Below are 20,367 nucleotides of genomic sequence, written 5' to 3' on the forward strand. Positions count from 1 at the left end.
TCAGAGTTGGATAGATGGCTTTCCATCTCCTTTCCAGCTCATTCTCCCAGCGCCGTAGCTCTGGCTGGCTGGATCCCCAGGTTGGCTTGACTTCTGCCTTGCCTCAGTTTTGTTTTCATTAGGTTCTTTATCACATGGCTCCATGTTGCTTGACTTGGCCAGAAGTGGAGGGTTTGAACATGGCTTGCAGCCACCATGTTGAAGTTTGGTTCTTGGTGTCATGGTGTTGAGAGGTGGTGGGGCCTTCATGGGGTGTGTGGGGTCGTGAGGATCCACCCTGGTGTATGAATTCACACTTTTCTCAAGGGAAGGGTTAGCTGTTTGGAGAGTTCTGTCCCCTTTCCTATCTTCCATGCCTGCTCCACGCCTCTTGCACATAGTCCCTCTATGTGATGACATCCACCATGTTTCCACGCTGTAAACTCGCAAGGCCCTTACCAGAAGCCAGCAGATGCTGGCAGATGCTGGCACCATGTTCCTGGATTTTCAGAACTGTGGGCCAAAATAAACCTCTTTTTTTTGTAAGTTCCGTGTCTCGAGTGTTCTTACGTAGCAGCAGAAAATGGAGTAAGACAGTCGGAAACCGTGCTTGCAATCAAAAACTCCAACTCAATGCACATCCCACCCTCTACAGAGAAGCTTCGGAAGATTCCAGGTCCTGTGGCCTGACAGAAAGGCTCTGTCCTCTGTTCCCAAGGGGTCTGTGGGCGCTTGTGTCAATGCACTTTCTGCAGTTCTGCACTGACCAGAGGTCTCTATAGGCCACGAATGTCTTTGTAGCACTGATGCCTAGCCCCGTCTCAGTCCCATAAACAGCATGTGATAGATGCTTGTTGTATTCCTCCACTAAAAATCAACAAAGGAGGGTCAAGAAAACACTGTTGTACAGAAATCAAGGAAATGGATATTTATGGGGATCAAATAAAAACCTTTCTCCATACTTTCAATGAAAAGCTTTAAAAAATGTATACAGATTCTCTGCTTTAAACAACATGAACTGAACGATTCCAGCCCCCTCTTGATGACTCTGTGAATATACCTGGTTGCTCTGAGCGGGCGAGTGACGGTGTCCTCAGGACCTTCCCAAGTGGCCTTATCTTTTGTACCAAATGGCCCTAGAGTGGCTTTATGGTTGCCCAGTGTGTGGCCTGGTTCCTGTCACGTGTGAATGAGCCCTGGGTTTTCCACATTCCTTTGATGTATTATTCAAGGAATATATTGAGAACAGGCCGGGGGGCAGGCACTGAGCTAGGTCTGAGAAACGCACAGGTGCATGCCACAGCTGCCTTCTCAAGCCAAGACAGCCGGAGCGGAGAGGGAGAAATCAGGCCACCGACCAGAAACACACTGGAGATGTACCACGGGGTGCCCAGCACTCAGCCAGGCACCTGGTCGAGACTGGGGCCAGGGAAAGTTTCCTGGAAACGTTACCTGGGCATTTTCCAGGTGAAGAGAGAGGACTTTCGGAGCCTGCACTGGGCACCTGTGTTATGGGACACCTGCCCCTTCTCTTCTTCCTGCCATGGCTGCTCCTTCACTCCAGCTCTGGGGTTCTCCTGGGAGCTACTGGATTCATGGAGAACTCTCCCCTGCCCCTTGGAAGTAGAGTCATGTGTGGGCTAAGTGTCCACAGAGATTGTTCAGGTGGGCACCCTGCCGTCCTGCATCTGTAGAACCCTACCCCAGAATGTTTGAATTGCCAGTGAAACACGGTCTTTTTCTGGAGGTTGGAGCAGTACAATGTGAGCCTTGGATTGTGCCTCTTACCTTGTGGAGAAAGCTATCCTGCAGGGAGGATAAGTGGAGGTGCAGGGGAAGATGATGAGTCCTGGGGCATCCACACTTTGACTCTGGTTGTTCCTGAGACACAAATGCATCTCTGTTGTTTTCATGGTTTGCTGGTCAACCCTTCTGTTGGATCATATGTTAGTCCATTTTCTGTTACTATCACAAAATACCCGAGGCTGGGTAACTTCTAAAGAAAGGAGGCTTAGTTTGTTCAAAATTTTGGAGGCTGATAGTCCAAATAGCATAGCACTGGCTCTGTTGGGGATACCTCTGTCATGGTGGATGGTATGATGGCAGGAGTGTATGTGAGAGGGAGAGATCACATGGAAACACTGGAAGCCACAGCAAGAATGGCGTTCCATGAGAACCGTGGTAATTCCTTCTGAAGGCACACCTCCCAGTGACCTAAGAGCCTCCCACAGGTGCCACCTCTTACATCTTCACACTGAGGACCAACATATGAAACTTGGGGGAACAAACACATCTAAACCATAGCAGATTCCTCCAACAAATTCTTAAGAATTTAAGAAATAATAATAAATAACTATATTTCTAAGAAATAGTTTAGATGAATTTTCTGTCACCTATAACTAAAAAAAGTTCTGTCCTAATCTCTGGGGCACTTAGTTGCTATGGGTCAATAAACACTGGAGAATAAGAGAGGGTTCTCTGTCACCTTGTTGAGGGGGCTGGTTGGCATTCCATGGAATACATTTAAGGGTTTAGTGATGTTGTCACTTCAACGTCCTGATGTTTCTAAGCAGCTGGATTTACAGATCTGAAATATTAAGTCCTATTGAGAATACTAAGGAAATTAGAGGCAGAAATAGTCCTGCATGCTAGATGGCCTGCAGACCTGGGTTCAGGCCCTGGGTTCTCACACCGTCCACTCGACTCAGCAAAGGGGCTACCCATAGACCAGCCAGACTTGAAATGATGGAAGGGAATTCTTCCTGACTTTTAGGAATAACAGAGGCTCTGCAGAACCTGGGTATAAGGGATGGTAACAAAACTCCTAAAAGACAACAAGAGTTTAAAGGAGAAACATCTGAGGTCCCCACACTTGAGGGGGCTGAGAGCTGCTGGGCAAGTCATAGCGGGGTCGCCCGCCGTTCAAGTCCTCGATTGCACCAACATGGCATGGTCTGGGGAAAATTAGAATAAGATTGACACTTGTTTTAGGACTTTTTTGCCTCTCTGAAAGAGCACCTACTCTTAGTGCCAGACCTCAGCCCTTTGTTCCAGTAGTTGACAAAGTACAACAAAGTCCTTCCTCAGTCTCTGTGGTGGGAACCAAGTTCAATGCCAATGTCCACTCTGTGTGCCCTTAAACTCTGCTCTCCCACTCCAAACCTCCCAGGGACCCTAAAAGATCAGGGAAACAGCAGCCCTTTGAGACACTTACATCTCAACGCACTGATTTAACCATGTTTTCAGGGGTCAGAGGCACCCAGATTGAAGTGCCGCAGTTGCTCTTGTCCCTTGTAAGAAAACCTAATGCTTACACCTTGGGAGCATTTTCTAGAAATAACAGAGAAGTTGATCCTTCAGCGTGTACCACTGAGCTACAGCCCCAGCTCTGCCAAGTTCATTCTTTTTCTGCTGTAAGAAATTTGGAGGAACCGGGCATAGTGGCACAAACCTGTAATCCCAGCGGCCCCAGAGGTTGAGGCAGGAGGATCGTGAGTTCAAAGCCAGCCTCAGGAACTTACTGATACTGTAAGCCACTCAGCGAGATGCTGTCTCTAAATAAAGTATAAAAAAAAGGATTGCGGATGTGGCTCAGTGGTTAAGCTTCCCTTGGGTTCAATCCCCAGTACCAAAAAAAAAAAAAAAAAAAAAAAAATTGGAGAAGTCAGAGACATCATGTCTTTCGACAGGCACAGCTTTGAAATACAAGGTCAGCTCTCCCTTTCCAAGGGGGGAAGGAGCCCAGGGAGAACAGGAAAGGAGGAAAGCTGGCCTCTGGGTGACATTCTTCAGCAACAGCAAGCCGTGGTGTCAGGGAGAAAGTAGCTGGAGGAAACGGAAACGGGAGGGAAATGAATTTACTTGAGTGTCTCCCAAATGGAATTGACCCCCGAATAAAGGAAGCTTTGGTGCTGGGATAGGTCACAAAAAGTCAGGGTATGTCTGTGGAAGGGGGGACTCTGAGCCATGTGTGACCAACCAGGAAAGAAATCAGCGGAACAGTTTCTTCCAGACCACAGAAGCCTTCAAGGAAGTGGTACAGGCAGTGTGAGCGCGTCCTCAAAGGGGGTCCCGCAGGCTGAATCAGAATGTGATGGGATGTATCTCCGTGCTGCTTAAGCTGTAGGAAGCCATCTTGCTTGGTACTGGTCAGATCTAGTGATGATGGCTCCAAGTGACCAAATCCCTTTTAACATCCAGAGACAAGGGCAGTGTTCTAAGCAGGCCATGAGAAAACCTCAGCATGTCTTTCCAGTGCAGCTAAGGACAAATTTTAGAATTATCACTTATATGATACACATACAGACTTGTCTCTTGTGATGCTGAGACTGTATAATAGAGGGCAAGAGAGAGGGTAGGAGCAATAAAGGATCTGACATGTGGGAGTCATAAAAGGCCAAGGTCAGCCAGGGAAGCTACCCTCATTTCAAACGGATAAGTCTGGGTTTATCTGTCAAGAACAGCAGGATTTTGCATAGACCTCCTTAGGCTGATGTGCAAATGGGGGTTTTTGACCTTTGGTGATCATCAGCATCCTGGACCTCCAACTCAGAGGCCTTGGGGGGCTGTTAACAAATAATACCAGAGTCACTAGGGAGACCACAACTCCTGGGAAACAGATTGAGAGGGCAACAGTGGGTAACCAGAATCCCCAAATCCCCAAATCAGGAGTCAACTCTATCCACAGGCTTTTGGGGCAGTTACTCTTGTAGGATGTGCTGACCCAAAGGAAAATCTCTGTTGATGAGTCTACATGTCTGCACCGCCACCAACCCTATGAGGAGCCCCGGGTCTTGGCTGGCCTTAGTCCCAATCAATAATGTGTGAGCCCCAGTCAATAAGCCAACAGATTGGTTTTTAGCAAAGTCAGTCATTTGGTGAACTAGTTTCTGAAGAATTTATTTTTGGGGGGATGAACAAAGCCCACCAGGGCCCATCTCAGTCTGGTAGACACAGTGAGATAGAAAAAAAAAAAAAGGAATAGAGAAGCCCTGCTCAGCCTCTGGGTGAGTCAGAATTTAAAAGTACTATGTTGCAGATGGGCAGTTTTCCCAAGGCTGCTGTGGCCTCTGATCCTCCACCGCCCGGAGGTAGGGCTGGACCTCTGGAGAGGTCAGGGCACGTCGGTGGGGAAGGAGATTGCCCCTGGAAATGGCGTGGAGCAAGGACATTAGGCACAAGAAGAAAGGGAAGGATGCTTTGAACTGCCATTGGAGTGGGAGGGATCGTTCTGTCTTTACTGCTCTGGTAGGCGTGTGGGTGAGTCACCTGAACCTTTGCTCAGTGGTTGGAGTCACATGAACCTTTGCTCAGTCATTTGCTTTTCAAGATCATCATTTGCTGAGAGGATCTGGCTGTCCCCATTTCCCCCCAAGCGCCCTCCGGGCTTGGCCTGGGCTCCCTGGTGGCCGTCTGCGCTCTTCAGCGCCCTCTGGCGGGCCTCGGTGGTGACTTGCTCCCAGCGGGTCATTACTGCTATTTAGTCAAATATTGTTCTGGTGCCACTCTTCTATACCGGGTGTCTTCTAGCTGCCCCGGGCTTTGTTGCTTTCATTTCCTTTGCAAAGGAACACTTTCTGCGCCTCAGATGCACTCCTACTTCCTCTCATTTAATGCGCTCCAGTTAGACTTGCAGTTAAAAGGTTCTCAGGACAAGACTCAGGGACTGACCTCTCCACATTCACCTGCTCCATATCTGGAGAGAATAGATGACGTTCCCTTTCCTCTTCTGTAAAGTGACAGGGGTGGGACTGGGGGTGCAGCTTAATGGTAGAATGCTTGCCTTGCTTGTGTGAAGCCCTGGGTTCAATACCCAGGAAAAAGAAGTTATGGGAGTGGATTCAAATCATCATTAGGTACGTTTCCTTTTGTTGTTGTTGTTGTGTTTCTCAGCAGATTTATGGGCCACAACTGACTTTTAAAAATAATTTTTGGTTATTTACTTATTTATTTTTGCAGTGCTGGGGATGGAATCCAGGCTCTTGCAGACTGTGCTAGGCCAAGCGCTCCTCTGCTGAGCTACACTCCCAGCCCACAATCAGCTCTCCTGGGAGAGGTGTGATCAAGCCAAACCCAGATCAGGAAAAAGGAACCAAAGGAGTGTCTCAGCTTTGTTATGCCCACGGATCCCAGGGAGAACAAACACAGCGGGCGCCTTGCAGGGCCACTCTAGTGAAGCTGGCTCAGTCAGGAGGCAGGGGCCAGGAAACTATGGGCAGGCTCCTTTATTTAGTCCCTGTGGAAAGGAACAAGCAAGTCAAGGCTAGCAGGCTTAGGACTGGCCAGTTTGAATAATTTCAGGGCTACATCACATAGGGACTGTGTTAGCTTTAAGAACAACTTAAAGAAGGAAAAGTTTATTTGGGGATCATGGTTTCAGAGGTTCAGTCCATAGTCAGCTCCATTTCTCGAGGCTTGAGTGAGGCAGGTCATGAGTGTGTGGCTGCCAGGAGGTGATCCTGGGTGAGGAGCCAGGGACCAGATATAATCCCCAAGGGCACCCCTACTTCCCCCAGCCACATCTTACCTGCCTACAGCTACCACCCAGTGGTCCCTTCATAAATGGATTAAGGTTGGGGTTGTGGCTCAGTGCTAGAGCGCTTGCCTGGGATGTGTGAGGCACTGGGTTTGATCCTCAGCACCACATAGAAATAAATAAAATAAAAGTATTGTGTCCATCTACAACTAAAAGATATTTTTAAAAAATGGATTAACCCACTGATAAATGACAGCTCTCATGATCTAATCATTTCGTCAACATTCTTCCTGCATTGCCTAACATTGCCTAACTTTTGGAGACACCTCATATCCAGACCATAAAGGGACTGTCTCTGGTTGTCTGGTATTTATCCTTGGGGGGTGATTAGGGCAAGGAAATTGTGTAAATTTGGAGCCCAATAACGAAGGTGGTTAGAAAATGGGCTTAGTCATCTGCTCAAGAAAAGGAACCGCAGTTGTTAGCCAGGGCTTTAAAACTGGATCAAGCTACAGCCTACTTACAGTGAACAGTTTATGATTTTTTGATATAAATGTCTGTACATGTAAACATATGTAAAATGTATATACAAACACCTGCAACAGCATGTACACATTTACCGTGTACAATTTGGCGATTTTTTTTTATATCTGTAAACACCTCTGACAGCATCACCACAATGAAGATAATGAATATATCCCTCACCCACGAGGGTTGCCTCATTTCCTTGGTGATCCTTGCCTCCTTAGGCAACCATTGATCTGCTCCCCAGAACTATAGATGCGTTTGCTTTTTCTAAAATTATAAATGGGATAATGCAGCATGTATCCTCCTTTGCCCGACTTCCCCTCAGCATTTATGGTTTTGAGACTCACCCATGTTTTTGCATGTGTTAGTGGTTCGTTGCTTTTTATTGCTAACCAGTATTCATCATGTAGATGCTGTGCCACTCTTTGTTTATCCATCCACCTGCTGAGAACACTCGGTTGTTTTCAGTTTGGGCTATTATCATAAATAAAGCTGCTGTGAACGTTCGTGCACATTAGTGTGCTTGTGTTTGTGTGTATATAGATCCTTTACTTTCTCTAAGGGACATTTATCTACACATTGAGTTACACAGCACAGTGATCCCTGGGTATCCCTAGGGGATTGGTTCTAGGAACCCACCCCACGTGGGTACTAAAATCTGTGGATGCTCAAGTCTCTTACATGAACTGGTATAGTGTTTGCAGATAACATGTGCCAATCCTCCAGTATACTTTAAACCATCTCTAGATTACTTATAATACCTAATACAATACAAATGTGATATAAATATTCATTCTACTGTATTGTTTTGGGAACAATGATAAGAAAAAAGCCTGTATATGTGCAATATTTTCAATCTGCAGTTGGTTGAATCTGGGGATGTGGAATCCACATGTAGGAAGGGTACATTTAACCTTTTAAGGTTATGCTATGTGTATGTTTAACCTTTTAAGAAAAAGAACATCTTCCCAAGTGATTGTACCATTTTACATTCTCACTACAGTGTGTAGAGCTCTTGTCCTTCCATACCTTGTGGTGGTGGGTCTTTTTGGTTTTATGTGTTCTAGTAAGAGTGCAGTGGTATCTCATTGCAAGTTGTTTTGTTTTGTTTTGTTTTGTTTTTGGTACTGGGGATTGAACTAGGGGTGTTCAACCACTGAGCACATCTCCGACCCTTTTTATATTTTATTTTGAGACAGGATCTCACTAAGTTGCTGAGGCTGGCTTTGAACTTGTGATCCTCCTGCCTCAGGTTCCCGAGCTGTTGGAATTGTAGGTGTGTGCCACTATGCTTAGCCCATTGTTGTTTTTTTCTTTTAATTTTTTTAAATTTGTTGTAATTAGGGCTGGAGTTGTGTTTCAGTGGTAGAGTATTCAACTAGCACGTGTGAGGTCCTGGGTTCGATCCTCAGCACCACATAAATAAATGCATACATAAAATAAAGGTTTAAAAAATTTATTGTAATTAGCTATCCAGATGGTAGAATGCATTTATTCTCTGTGTTAGTCATTCTCATTATAATGTTTCCTGGTGTGGATCTGATGTAGTTTGTACATTTGGGGTCCTGTAAGCCTCTTGTATTTGTTTTTCCATTTCATTCTTTAGGTTTGGGAAATTTTCTCCTATTATATCATTGAAAAGATTGTGCATTCCTTTGGTTTGTATCTCTGCTCCTTCATCTATTCTGATTAACTCTTAAATTTGGTCTTTTCATGTTATCCCATAATTCTTGGGTGTTCTGTTCTGGTTTCTTACCATCTTCTCCACTTGTTCAACTCTACTTTCAAGGTTATCTATTTTGTCTTCATTGTCTGAGGTTCTGTCTTCCAAGTGGTGATGCTTTCTATTGAATTTAAAACTTGGCTTACTGATTCCTTCATATCAAGGATTTATGCTTGGTTTTCTTTCACGATCTCTAACTCTTTATTGAAGTGATCTTTTACTTTCTGTATTTTTTCTTTGATTTCACTCCTTCTACTATCCTTTACCTCACCTATCAGTTTATCTATGTACAATCTGAACTCCTTCTTGGACATTTCTTCTACTGTGTTATCAGTGGCTTCTGTTGTTGAAGCATCTTGGTTTGTTTGGGGTGATTTATTTCCTTGTTTTTTTTTTTTCATGTTGTTGGTGTGTTTTCCCATCTAGAAGTATGGATACAAGGCAGCACAAATTCTACCCTGTGGACCTATAGTGTCTCTGAGGTTTCCAGCACTTTGCCTTTACTGATGAGACCAATATCATCAGCACCCAGCATATACAATGTATAGCCTTAAACCTACTAGCTCCCTCTAAGGCGTCTACTGCTTTCTCCCATTAAACCAAAACAATGAGTTCAATAACCATCTATAGTACAAACAGAATATTTGTTAAAACAATTTACAATTTCAAATGGTGGATGAGAGAACAGAGGTAGTGTAGTAGGTGATATTTGAGAGGGAGGAAGAGAGAAGCTAGAAGTGAAAATTCACAGGAAGAGAGGAAGAGGAGCCAACAGAGATTGACTGTTGGTTGGAGAATAGTTGGAAAAAAACAAGAGAGAGGAGGAATAAGAACAAATAGAAAAATTTAAATACATAAGAATACAACAAAAATGCAAACATCATTCATATATCCTTGTTCTCCACACACTGATGCATAAAAAAACATCCTTTTCCAAATATAGTAGAGATATTAGCAAATAGAAAAATAAAATAAATCTTGCTGGAAAGTCGAACTGTCTCTGTCAGTGTTCAACGGTTTCTCAGCGCTGTCTCTGACGTCTCTCGGGATCACTAAACTCAGATCAGCCCTTGCAAACCCAGTCACTCTCCCACGGATCTGGGCTTCAGATACCTCAGGATCGGCCACCTGCAGTCCCAAGATCTCAGTGCTGCTCCTATTTGCAGAGAGACCATCAGGGATACCCTCATGCAAAGGAGCAATCCTGAGACAGCAGAAAGACAAAGGCCACCAGCACTCTCAGCAGGAAGACCCCAGTCTCCTCCAAACCTGCAGGCACCCCTACACTGGATCTGCAGGTCCCATCTGGAGTCCCCAGACAGAGACTTTTATGGTGGTAAACCTGCTGGCACCCAGGCCCCAAGCTCTGGCTGTTGTCCCAGAATGGGTGCAGCCACGTGCAACCAAACCTGGAGTCTCCCCCGAAGCAGTCCTCGAGGCCGTGGTAGCAGCGGTAGTGACCATGGTCTTTGGCAGCAGGCAACGGGTCAGCAGTAGTGGTGGCTGCAGTGGTAGCTGCAATTGCAATTGTGGGGGCAGTGACAGCAGGTGATCTCCGGGGGTCAGCAGCAGTGTTGGCTTCAGTTGCACCCAGGGCAGCGGTGTCTATTGTGGCAGGCAGCAGCAGGTGGTTGCAGCTGCAAGGGCAGCAGCATCCAGAAAGAAGTCTTTCAGGTGGCCTCAGGCTGGTAGCAGCAGCCAATCAGAGTCAGAAGTGATGGTGGTAGCAGTGCAGGGGGCAGTTGATTGACAGGAGACTTCCGGTTCAGAGGCATTACAGGGACCACGGAGTAGCTTCAGAAGTTGGTCCAGAGTAGCCTAGGCCAAGCCCAGAGAAGAGACCTCTGGGCGGGGCAGGTGTGTCTGCGGTAGCCTCCTTGTAGTTTATTCAGGAAGCAGGGCTTTATTCTGCAATGTGGAGGAAACAAGCTTTGCCCACCTGCCCCCGACAAAAACCGTTACCACTCAGGAACTGGCCAGCAGTGCCCCGAGTGGACCCCTTGCAGGGTTCCTAAAGACAAACCAGAACCAGAAAATTGCAGTTTTAATATGCATGTTCCTATGACTTTGGATGGTGAGCCTCTTTTCATAGCGCTTATATCCCACAGTCTATCTAGTTTGGTGAAGTGAGTCTTAAATCTTTTGGGATTTTAATTGGTTTATTTGAGTTCTAATTGTTCATATGGGGAGTTCTTTTTTTAAAAACTATTTTTAGTTGTATGTGGGCACAATGCCTTTATTTTATTAATTTTATTTATTTAGGTGGTGCTGAGGATCAACCCCAGTGCCTCACATGTGCGAGGCAAGTGGTCCACCCCTGAGCCACAACCCCAGCCCCTGTGGGAGTTGTTTAGTAATCCCGATACAAATCCTTTGTTGTGTCTGTTTGGTAAGTATTTTCTCAGAGTCTCTGTCTTCATTTTTTATTTTCAGATCCATTTTCTTCAAAGCATTTTAACTTTGAAAAATTCAAATTTATTTAATCTTATACTTTGTTCTTCTTGTTTCTTTCTCCTTCCTTCCTTCCTTCCTTCCTTTTTTCTTTCTTTCTTTCTTTCTTTCTTTCTCTCTCTCTCTCTCTCTCTTTCTTTCTTTCTTTCTTTCTTTCTTTCTTTCTTTCTTTCTTTCTTTCTTTCTTTCTTTCTTTCTTTCTTTCTTTCTTTCTTTCTTAGATATAGATGGACACAACACAATGCCTTTATTTTTATGTGGTGCTGAGGATCGAACCCGGTCCCATCCGTGCTAGGTGAGTGCTCTACCACTGAGCCACAATCCCAGCTCTTCTTGTTTCTTATTTAAGAAATTCTTGCCAAAACCCAAGTCAGTAAGTTTTTCTCTTCTGTATCTAGAAATTTTATAGTGTTAACTCTTCCATTTAGATCTATGATCCATTTCCAGTTAGTTTTTGTGTATAAAGTTAGGTAAAGATAGAGGTTGGCTAAAGAAGAATGACTTCAAGGCATTTGCTGGTAGGTGGATGGAACTGGAGACGATCATGCTAAGTGAAATAAGCCAATCTCCCCGAAAGTCAAAGGTAGGATGCTTTCTCTGATATGCAGAAGTGAATCCAAAATAAGTGGGGTGGGGGGGTAAGAAAAAGAATAGAAGAAAGATCACTGGAGTAGACAAAGAGGAAGGATGGGAAAGGAGGAGAGTTGGGATAGGAGTGGACCTGACCTAACTTTCCTATGTACATACATGAATCTCACCATTGTGTTGTAAGGGTCCGGCAAAGCGTCGGAGGAAGAGACCACACAAGAGACTGGCTTCATGCAATTGGCAGGAGGGAGTTTATTGAACCAGCATGCTGGGGCTCAAGGCTCACTCAGGAAGGGAGAGCAGCCCAGAGCCCAGAGCAGAGGTCAAGCAGAGCTTAAGTACACTTTTTGGAGAGGGCGGGGGGCGGGGGCTTTGCATACATCAGAACAAATCATCATGAGGCGTGGGAAAATTGAACAACAACTCTGAGACGTGATTGGCACATTCATTGGTGGAAACAGTCTGGGCAGGGGTGATTGGTCACTTCTAAGTGGGGTACATATTCAAACTGATTGGTTTTAGGGCCTAAAGGACTACGTGACATACTACACAGAATCCCAGGTTATTAGACAACCAGTGGAAACAGTGGAAATATTTACTGGGCAGTTCGGGTATTGTCCTAACAGCTACGGGGATTACAGGTTCTGGGGGTAGCAGAGGAATTTTAACAATACTTAGTCTTTCACTTTTTAGCCCAGGCCCTACAGCTTGGAAACTTTACAATGCCCGGTCTTTTACACTTTAACTCAGGCTTTGCAGCTTAGAATCAGCTTAGAAATTTTACCTTTACAGTGTGTATCCACATTTATATTTAAAATGTATAATGTGTGTGTGTGTGTGTGTGTGTGTGTGTGTAATGAAATAACAGAAAGATCAGTAGAGTACAGGGAAGGGAACAGGGAGAGGAAAGAGGGGAGGGGGAGGGGAAGTGCTAGGGACTGAATTAGAACAAATTATATTCCATTCTTTCATAATTATGTTAAAATGAATCCTATTGTTATCTTAACGAAAAAGGACCAATAAAAAAATATGAGTTTGGCTCTTTTGATATGAATATCTGTCTAATTGCTTTAGCACCTTTAGTTGTGAAGATTATTCTCTGGCCACGGAATTTCCTAGACACAATTGTCTATGTATTTGTGGATCTGTTTCTGAAATCTTCTGTTCTATTCACCAATTTCTGTATCTTTACATTAAAACGACAAGATGGTTACTGTTTTAGAATAAGCCTTGAAATCACTCAGGATGGGTTCTTTAGTTTGGTTCTTCCCTTTCAAAATTGTTTGAACTTTTCTTTCTCCTATTCCTCTGGTCTGTGCCTGTTTTAGTCACTGACGGTGCTAGCAGGTCTTGATGTTTGTTAGGGCCGGTGCCTTCGGGGTATGCTCTGAACCACTTGCTCATAATAAAGAAGCAAGCCTGAGCACGTAGGGCTGACCCACACCCCACCTTCCTGTTTCTGGGGACTCAGACATCCCTGGGTTCTCCTGTCCTAGGCCTGGGGAGCAGCCCTTGGGGCAGAGTGGAGCCCCTAGGAGAGAGAGGGGAAGAAGCATCCTACCTGTTTCTCACCGGGAGCTTTGGACCCAAAGGTGTCTACAGAGTCGAGTCGGAGCCCATTTGCACAGGGCAAGATCCTGCGTGGGGTTCTGAAGCTCTGAGCATTTCAGATATAAAAGCATTCATTTTGGGAATGAGGGTGATTCACAGAGGGAAAAGGGTGGAGACGTTCTCATGGCTTTTCTTTGAAATTCTTTCACAGCAGTGTGACAGGATTTGTCTAAAGAGGAAGTGTATTGGCAGTCTCTGAAGGAGGATGGGGGAGGGAGGGAGAATGTTATTTCGGCTGCCAATGATCCCGCATGTATCTGATGTCTCTTCTTCAAGGATTACAAAATGTTTTACAAATGTGACGTTGACAGACAGTCCTTAATCTTCCCAACAGCCCCTTGAAATGAAGAACACAATCGAATGGCTCAGATGCAGGCCTATGGCCTCCCACCTGGGCTCACCCATCCCTGACGGGGCAACAAATGACGGGGATCTCATCTGGGTGCTAGTGGGGTATTGATGGGCTCCCAGAGCTTCTGCCCAAGAACACTCACCAGCTGGCAGGACTCAGGCTGGTCATTCAGGAGCCGCTTGATAATAGTTAGATAGGTGTTTCTCTAACACACTTAAACGTCTTTTATGAGAGAGATACTTCAGCCTCTCTAGGTAATCCCATCAAGATAGAAATGGATTTTTATTCTTTTAAAAATCTCCACTTCATGTACAAATATGTGCATATATGCAAATTGTTCTTCAAGAGAGACAAGTAACTTCTTTATAGAAGACAGAATTTGGGGTCAAGAGAGAAATTTTAAATCACCTTTGCTCGTTGTATGTGTGAGGCTGTTAATACACAGAGAGCCGAGGGTGCCTGTTGCCCAGAGACTGAGTAAATCTGGGTTCTATACCTGTCTAGAGGCCAGGTTCTAGAGGCCTAGCACCCAGCTCTTTGGAGTCCCTGGTTAGAACTCCATCTACTGGGTGGCGTATCCACAGCACACACCCACCCAGCTCCCCACTCTCCTGTCGGGGCAGACATCCACAGTCGATGCCAGCTGTCTCCACTTAACCTCACTACCATGTTTTACCAGAGATGCGGGCAGCCCTTCCCTTCAACGGAAACCAACTCAGAGGGGTGGAAGTGGGCCCAGGAGTGAGTGAGAGTTCATCAGACCTACGGTGGGATCCTGGGTCCTATCATCCACTGCGGGGAACTGAGACAAAGATACCTAATCTTTCCGAGCCCTAGGGTCCTCATAGTGGGGACGATGGTCACATCTCCCCCAGTGGCCCTAGTGGAGGACCAGCTGTGTCAAGTCACGTATAAAGCAACCCATTTCCAAAAGTGCCTGGCAGTGCGCGGTGCTCCTTGGCTGCGTTTTGTCCCTGATCTCAGTGAGGCTGACTCGCGGCTCCTTTGTGCCATCTCAGGGGCCCAAACTCCCTTGTCATTCCCAAAGCCAATGGGTGATGCCGCCCTTCCATTCCTCTGTGTCTGCGAGGGTGTGAGGCTTTGCTCTTGGATCCTACCTCTGCTTTTCTCAGCTGCTTCACACTGGATCTGCTGGGTCAGGCTGAATCCAGACCCTGCCGTCCACATCGGTCTGCAGCTGTGCTATGAGATGCTGTGTCCCCTCAAAATTCACACTTTGAAGTCCTAAACCCCATGACCTCAGAATGTCACCATATTTGAAAATAGGGTTGATGCCAATGTAATTGGTTAAGTTACAGTGAGATCCTACTGAAGTAGGGTGAACTCTTAACCAACATGACTGGTGTTCTTATAAAAAGGGGAAATGTGCACCTGGGCAGACATGCACACAGGGAGAAGGCCACGTGAAAGTGGGGCTTATGCTGCCAAAGCCAAGGAACTCCCAGAAGCTGGGACAGAGACCTGTGACAGATCATTCTGTAGCAACTTCAGAGGGAGCATAGTCTTTCCAACACCTGGATCTTAGACTTCTGGCCTCCAGAATTATGAGACAATTAATTTAAAAAATTTATTTTTTGATCTTTAACAGTTTGTGTAAGCCACTCAGTTTTCCACAGTTTCAGTTATGTAAAGTCAACAGTAGTCTGAAAGTATTCATCCAGAAGTTTTAATTTGTGTATCATTCTGAATAGTATTATGAAATCTTGTGCTGTCCTGTTATTGTCCGGGATGTGAATCATCCCTTTGTTCAGTGTATCCACACTGTATACACTACCTGCCTGTTAGTCACTTGGTAGCCATCTTCATTATCAGGTTGACTGTGGTACAGCAGTACTTGTGTTCAAGTAACTCTGATTTTACTTAGTAATGGCTCCAAAGTATCCACATAGTGATGCTGGCATTTCAGACCTGTCACAAAATGAAGCCATAAAGTCCATTCTTTAAGAGAAAAGGAGAACATTCTCCACTTAAATGGAGAAATAAAAAAGTTGTATGTTGAGGTGGTAAGGACTACAGTAAGTTATTATAATTGTTGTTGTTAATCTCTTTCTATGCAAAGTTTATAAATTAAGATTTATCATAGGTATGCACAGATAGGAAAAACAGTGGATATAGGTTTCATTATTATTTGTAGTTTCGAAGGGGGTCTTGGAATGGATACTGGATAATGGATACGGCTACAACACTTCGTTATGGCACCCCTAGGAACTAACACACCTTGTAAATAAAAAAACTTACTCCTCTTGGTTCAGTTTCCAGGGGGGACTCAGTCACAATGCCTAGACTCCCTGAGTCATTGCCCCCTGCAATCTATCAAGGCCAAGATGCCTGGAATTTGCAGCTCAGCTCCCCACCTACTTACTCCTTAAGTACAGAATGGTGGCTTCTCTGATTTTCTAGTTTCCCCTTTAACCTTGAAGCCTTCACTGTCCCCAGCTTAGGTGACTCTCCCTGCAACCAGGGCATCTGCAGTCTGAAGCAGGGCCTCTTGTGCATGGCTAGATTGGGTGCCCACCTCTGCACAGCTCCCACAGGGGTCATCCACCCTGTGCCCAGGTCCTGCCGTTAGACTTCATATCACTTCATATCACTTCACTTCATATCACTTCATATCGCTTGCCTGGGGTGCCCTTGGGGGGCCTGGCCGGGACCCCTTGGTGGCTCTCTCCTGCAGTGCTCCCCTCTTTGGAGCTTCTTGAGGGCCGGCCAGATCTATGGCTGAGCAACTTGTGGTGGCTCCCTTAGGCTTTCCCTCGGATGAGCCAAATATTCTGCTTAAGAATCCACTGTATCTTTTACTTTAAAAATGTTCACGGTAGAAAAATCAAAGGAGCAAAAAGAAAAAAAAAATCCTGGTAACTTATTATCGTATTACTTAGAGACACACACTAAATATTTGGCTTGTATTTTCAGACATTTAAAATTTTTCTTTTTTGCTTAATTGATTATTTGCGAGGGTGGGGCTTATACTGGGAATTGAATCCAGAGGAGTTTCACCACTGAGCCACATCCCCAGATCTTTTCATTTTTTTAATTTGAGACAGGGCCTTGCTAAGTTGCTTAGAGCCTGGCTAAGTGGCTGAGGCTGGCCTTGAACTCGTGATATTCTTACCTCAGTCTCCTGAGCCTCTGGGATTACTGTTGGGAGCCACTGTGCCCAGACTAATTAATTTATTTTATCAAAGTAATATGCTCACAGAATTCAAAAATTATCAAGGAGCTCTAAAAGGTTTATGTAAAATGCACTTGTTCCCTGTCTATTCCCTCTCCCTCCAAATCCCTGAGCACTTTCAATTCTTTTATTGGTTGCTTGCATCTAATAGTTAATAGGCTTTTTTTTTTGGTACTGGGTGCTTAACCACCCTTTTATTTTTTATTTTATGACAGGGGTCTCATTAAGTTGCTTAGGGCCTTGCTAAATTGTGGAGGCTGACCTCAAACTTTTGTTAAGCCTCCAGCCTTAGCCTCCTGAGTCGCTGGGATTACTGGTGTACACCACTGCACCTGACCCCAAATTTAGACATTTTTCTCTATTGTGATAAATAAAGATTTGGTTTCTCGTAAGGTCTCCATGTCTGAATCCCTTTCCCTATCTTCTCAACATGGTCATTTCAATTCAGTGGAGACAATATTTAAAATATTAATATACAGTTAAGAGAATCTTCACAACTGAAGATTGGAGCATACCATGAGAATTGCCTTTTTATTTATTTATTGTCCTGAAAATAGCCTTGACAGATCTTTATTTAATTACCTTGTGTCTGTATGTGTTTGTGTGTGCACGCCTGCGTGTGTGATCCTCATTCTGCCACCCATCTCATAATCTCATGGTGCAATTTCCCTCTAGGTGACTCACATCAAATAATTCATTAATTCCAGCCTCCCACCCCCACCCCCAGCCACCACCAGGATACTCCTCTGGGTGCCTCCCAGTGCAGCTTGCCCTCAGGGCTCCCAACACAGCTGAGATTTTCCTCTGCTGGAATTCTTGGAGTGCCCTTGGTCTTCTTCTTGTATTATGTTCCTGGTTCCCTGGATCTCTCAGCCTTCTTTCTGGCTGTACCAATAACCCTGTTGTGAACATCAATGTTTGTGATTTGTTCTGTAGGTGTGTAAGTACTTCTGTGGGTGGATATAGAGGAATGGATTTCTGGTCTTCGGGGATAGGTTTTCCAGCTTTGGGTAATACTACCAATTTCCAAAGTAGCTGGACCAGTTTACACTCTGGGAGGGTTGCTGGCCCCGTGACCTTACTTGATAGTATCGGTTTTTTAGTTTGAGTCATTCTAATGGGTGCATCTTGGTGTTTTGTTGTGATTTTGATTTGCATCTCCTGGTGACTAATGATGATATATATCTTTGGTCATTTCTATATTTTATTCATAAAGTTTCTATTTAAGTTTTTGCCCATCTTTCTATTGGGTTTTCTGTCCATTTCTTACTGATATATAGTCGTTCATGTTTTTCTAGATAGAAGACTTTTCTCTAGTCAGTTCCTTGGTTGCTAGTATTTCTCTTCTCTTTGATGACATGCTTTTTCACAATGTACAGCAATCCTTAACTTTTCCAATTCTTTAATCTTCTTTAGGGATGATCTAATTTTGTGTGTGTGTGTGTGTGTGTGTGTGTGTGCAATAAATCTTTGTTTACTTAGGAGTCATGAAATTTCACATTTTGTTTTCAGGAGCTTTGTGTTACCTCTCAGATAAAATACATCCCCCCACCCCAGGTCTGGTTTTTGTGTATGGTGTAAGGTAAAGGCCAGGGTTTATATTTTTCCATGAAGACATGCCATTCGGTGCACCAGGGTTTGGCTCAGCCAGCATACTTGAGCTCTCTGTCACTTCATTTACTCTGTTTCTTTCTAGTTCGGTTTCCTAGTCGGATATTTCTCACTCCCCCCAACGGTTTCCTGCCTAGCTGCCAACATTTTGCCCTGCAGCTCTCCATGCCGGCCAGGAACCAGGGCAGTGGAAATTCCAGGATGTGGTGCCCCCATCTCACTATCCACTACGTTCAAGCAAGGGGCTCCCAGCCAGCACTCGGGTTTTGAATACAGCCATTCTGGAAGTCCCACAAGGAATTTCTTGGAAAAAGCAGTCCCACAAGGAATTTCTTGGAAAAAGCAGTGGCAACACTGGATGGGGCCAAGTACAGTTTGGCCTTTGCTGCGGGTTTAGCAGCCACTATGACTATTACTCATCTTTTAAAAGCAGGAGACCAAATTATTTGCATGGATGATGTGTGTGGAGGTACAAACAGGTACTTCAGGCAGGTGGTTGCTGAATTTGGATTAAAGATTTATTTTGTTGAATGTTCCAAAATCAAATTGCTAGAGACAGCAAATACACCAGAAACCAAGCTGGTTTGGATTGAAACCCCCACAAACCTGAAGCTTGAAGCTGATTGACATTGAAGCCTGCGTACATACTGTCCAAAAGCATGGAGACATTTTTTTTGGCTGTGGAAAACAATTTTATGTCGGCATATTTCCAGCGGCCTTTGGCTCTGGGAGCTGATATTTTTATGTATTCTGCAACAAAACACATGAATGGCCACAGTGATGTTGGAATGGGTTTAGTGTGTGTTAATTCTGAAGATCTCCAAGGTAGAATTCATTTCTTGCAAAATGCTCTTGGAGCAATTCCATCTCCTATTGACTGTTACCTCTGCCATTGAGGCCTGAAGACTCTGAAAATCCAAATGGAGAAGCATTTAAAAAATGGAATGGCTCTTGCCCAATTCCTAGAATCTAATCCCCGGATAGAAAAAGTCGTTTATCCTGGTTTGCTCTCCCATCCACAGCGTGAGTTGGCAAAGTGGCAGGGCACAGGTTGCCCCAAGATGATGACCTTTTTTTTTTTTTTTTATTAAGGGCACTCTTCAACATGCTGAGACTTTCCCCAAGAACCTAAAGTTATTTACTCTTAAAGATTGGGCGGATACAAAAGTCTTGTTGAGCTTCCAGCCATCATGACCCATGCATCAGTGCCAGAGAATGACAGGGCTATCCTGATTCGACTCTCCATAGGCTTAGAGGATGAAGAAGACCTGCTAGTAGATGGAGATCAAGATTTGAAGGCAGCACACCCTTCAAGTGGAAATTGCGACTAACATTCCAGAACTGTGTTTGGAAGCTGCTTGCTGAGAAGATCAAATCCTCTGAGTAACCGAACAGACCATTAATGAGCCTTTGCAGAATGTGTAAGTGAAAATTTGAAGGCACTGTATGACTCTTCACTGCAATCTTCTAGGGATCCTCCCTGTTAAAAGCAGTTTTCTCTACATCTTATTGTAACTAACAGCTCAGTTCTGTTCATATTTTGTTAATATTGCTATTCGCATGCCTCTGAAGGAGGTGAGATTTGTGCTGCATTGGGGGATCATATTCTTCTTTTCATAGCCTAAGATTTATTTTGATCATTAATTAATTCACTTTTGATGTTTTGTTAGGAAGTTAAATTATTAAATGTATGTTCTTAAATCAAGCATATATATATATATATATATATATTTTTTTTTTGCTTATTGTTGAAAAGAACATTCATTCCAAGCAATGGTTTACATTTACATAGTCAAAAATTAAATACTTGAAAAGTCTTCTGTGAAATTCTGTTGATTTAAGGTTGTACTTATTAC

General features: G+C 44.4%; 1 pseudogene; it reads left to right on the top strand.

The window, feature by feature from the left end:
• Nucleotides 1-14,563: 14,563 nt before the first annotated feature.
• On the top strand, nt 14,564-20,015 carry LOC101970928 (cystathionine gamma-lyase pseudogene; annotated as a pseudogene).
• The last annotated feature ends 352 nt before the right edge of the window (nt 20,016-20,367 follow it).

The sequence above is a fragment of the Ictidomys tridecemlineatus genome, chromosome 8, assembly GCF_052094955.1.
Source record: "Ictidomys tridecemlineatus isolate mIctTri1 chromosome 8, mIctTri1.hap1, whole genome shotgun sequence".
Lineage (NCBI taxonomy): Eukaryota > Metazoa > Chordata > Mammalia > Rodentia > Sciuridae > Ictidomys > Ictidomys tridecemlineatus.